Genomic DNA, 3,438 nt, shown 5'->3' with positions numbered 1-3,438 from the left:
TTGTCTGTTTACTCTATCGATAGTATCTTTTGCTGTGCTGAAGCTCTTTAGTTTAATTAGGTTCCACTTGTAATTTTTGTATTTGTTGCACTTCCTTTTGGGGACATAGCCAAAAATTCTTTGACAAGGCCAAAGTTGAGAAGGGCATTAACTAGTTTTTCTTCTATGATGTTTATGGTTTGCGGTCTTACGTTTAAATCTTTATCTTGAGTTAATTTTTGTATACGGTGAAAGGTGAGGGTCTAGTTTCATTCTTCTGCATATGACTAGCCAGTTATTCCAGTACCATTTATTGAACAGAGAGTCCTTTCCCCATTCCTTGTTTTTGTCAGCTTCATCCAAGGCCAAGTGGTTGTGTGTGGCTTTATTTCTGGGTTCACTATTCTCTTCCACTGGTGTATATATCTGTTTTTATGCCCATACCATGCTGTTTTGGTTGCTGCAGCTCTGTAGTATAATTTAAAGTCAAGTAATGCAATTTTTTCAGTTTTGTTTTTTGCTCAGGATGGCTTTTGCTATTCTGGAACATTTTTGGTTACATATAAATTTTAGGGTTTTTTTCCATTTTTGCAAATTATGTCATTAGTATTTTGAAAGAACATTAGTGTTTAACCTGTAGTTTGCTTTGGGTAGTACTGATTATTAGTATTAGTATTAGTATTAGTATTATTTTGACAGTTGGCAGAGCTAGCTGAGGTTTTATTTTGGAAAAACACAAAAAACAATTGAATTGTTTTGTAGCTGGAGGCATGGGCAAGGGGGGTACCCCAGGCAGTGAACTCCCCGAATGGGTGGGCTGAAGGTGAGGGCTGAGCCTCAGGTGAGTCTCCTCTTCCCTGTGCTCCCCTACACAGCAGCCTCCCTCCTGGGCACTGGGGCAGCGGCAGGAGGGATTGTCTGGGAGGGACTGCCATTATTGTTCACTGGGCAGGACATCAGAGAACTCAGACACCAGCTTCCTTCCCAACGAGGGTCTCCATCTTCTTCACAACGATGGCCCTGGTGGAGCTGGTGCGGTTGAAGGAGATGGAACGCACGCAAAAGCCAAAGCTGGAGCTCAGCCTACCTGCATAGCCACTGGGAGCCTTCGTATGAGTACTTATGTTCTGTATCCCAGACTCCAGCCCACTCTCCTCGCCCTCCAGCAGCTTCCTGTAGGTGGCGATCTGGACGTCCAGGGTCAGCCTGAAATTCATCAGCTCCTGGTACTCCCGCAGCTGCTGCGCTGTGTCCTGCTTGGCCTACTACGGGGCGGCCTCCAGCTGGGACAGCTTGGTGTTGGCATCCTTAAGGGCAAGCTCCCCGCGCTGCTCGACACTGCGATGGCGGCCTCCAGGGAAGCCCTCTGGCCTTTGAGACCCTCGATCTCAGCCTGAAGCCAGCTGATGTTCCTGTTTATCTTGGAGATCTCAGTCTCTGTACACTGCAGGCATCTGTACACTGCACGCATCTCAGCCAGCATCTGCAGCTCCTCATACTTGATCTGGTGCATACTCTCAGCCTCAGCCCAGCTGCAATTGACGAGCTCTTCGTAGTGCCCCTTGACCTCAGCGATGATGCCTTCCATGTCAGGGGGCGGCTGTTGTCCATGGGCAGCAGCACAGATGTGTGCGAAATCTGAGACTGCAGCTCCCAGATCTCCTCTTCATACAGCTGCCTGAGGAAGTTGATCTCATCAGTCAGCCGTTCCAGGCAAGACTCCATCTCTACCTTGTTCGTGTAAGCTTCATCCAATCCTTCTTGATGAGGACAAATTCATTCTCCATCTTTGTACGCTTATTGATCTCATCCTCATACTTGTTCTTGAAGTCCTCCACCAGTCCCTGCATGTTGCCAAGCTCTGCCTTCAGCTTTAGCTTCTCCTGGCCCAGAGTCTCCACCTTCTGCTGAAGGTTGTTGAGGTAGCTCTTGAACATGTTGTCCATGTTGCTCTGAGTCATCTTCTGCTGATGCAGGCTCCACTTAGTCTCCAGCATCTTGTTTGGCTGCTCCTTGTTGATGAAGGAGACAAACTTGTTGATGAGGGTCTTGATATGCTCCTTCTCCTAGGTGCTCACAGCCTAGATGTTGGGGTCCACCTCCAGTTTAAGGGAGCTCAACAGGCTCTGGTTGACAGTGACAGAGGTGATGCTTCCCATAACACAGGACCTGCCATAGCCTCTGCCCAGGCCACCTGGGAAGCTGCTGCTGCCCACTCGGGAGAAGCTCGAGGAGCTGATGTGGGCACCAGACTCACTCGTGTAGGAGCAGCTGTTGAAGGCCCGGGGCCAGAGGTGGACACCTTATAGGACTTCTGGGTCAACCTCATGGACATGGTAGAGACAGGAGTGGAGGCAGGCAGGCTGAACCAGGCATAGATTCCAGAAGGAGAAGAGAAGTTGCTTCTTGGTCAGTACTGATATTTTAATAATATTGATTCTTCTAATCAATGAACATGGAATGATTTTCTGATTATTTGTGTTGTATCTGTGTTTTACAGTTCTCCTTGTAGAGATCTTTTATCTCCTTGGTTAGATGTATTCCTAGGTATTTCATTTGTTTTTTTTTTTTGTAGCTATTGAAAATAAAATTTTGTTCTTCATCTGACTCTGAGAATTGACATTAGTGGTGCATGGAAATTCTACTAATTTTTGTACATTGATTTAGTGTCCTGAAGCTTTACTGAAACTGTTGATCAGTCCTAGGAGCTTTTTGGCAGGGTCTTTGGAGTTTTATATGTATAGAATCATTTTATCAGCAAAGAGAGACAGTTTGACTTCTTATTTGGATGTCTTGCATTTCTTTTTCTTGCTTGATTATTCTGGCTAGGAATTACAGTGCTATGTTGAATTGAATTGGTGTGAGTAGGCATCCTTGTTCTATTTCTTAAGGAGAATGGTTCCAGTTTTTGCACATTTAGTGTGATGTTGGTTTTGGGTTTGTTACAGATGACTGTTACTGTTTGGCTTTTATTGTTTTAAGGTGTGTTCCTTCAATTCCTAGTTTGTTGAGGGTTTTTATCATGAAGAGATGTTAGATTTTATAAAAATATTTTTCTGTGTCTATTGAGATGATCATATGGCTTTTGCTTTTAATTCTGTTTATGTAGTGAATCAAATTTATTATTTGCCTATGGTGAACCAGACTTGCATCCCAGGAATAAAGCCTACTTGATGCTGGTGTATTAACTTTTTGATGTGCTGCTCCATTCACATTCATTGTTTTGTTGTGTTTGCTAGTGTTTTGTTTATGATTTTTGCATCTATAAGTGATGTTGGCCTGGAGTTTTGTTGTTGTTGTTGTTGTTGTATCTCTGCCAGATTTTAGCATCAGGATGTTGCTGGTTTTGTGGAATGAGTTACGGAGAAGTCTCCTCTCCAACTTTTTTGGAATGAGTTCAGTAAGACTGATACCAATTCTTCCTTATATATCTGGTAGAACTTAACTATGAATTCATCT

General features: G+C 44.1%; 1 pseudogene; it reads right to left on the bottom strand.

The window, feature by feature from the left end:
* Positions 1-913: 913 nt before the first annotated feature.
* LOC126948751 (keratin, type II cytoskeletal 8-like) lies at positions 914-2,314 on the bottom strand (annotated as a pseudogene).
* Between the last annotated feature and the right edge of the window lie 1,124 nt (positions 2,315-3,438).

Source organism: Macaca thibetana, chromosome 1 (genome assembly GCF_024542745.1).
Source record: "Macaca thibetana thibetana isolate TM-01 chromosome 1, ASM2454274v1, whole genome shotgun sequence".
In the NCBI taxonomy this organism is placed as follows: Eukaryota; Metazoa; Chordata; class Mammalia; order Primates; family Cercopithecidae; genus Macaca; species Macaca thibetana.
The sequence above is the reverse complement of the archived record's forward strand: the minus strand, read 5'-3'. Positions and strand labels throughout refer to the sequence as shown.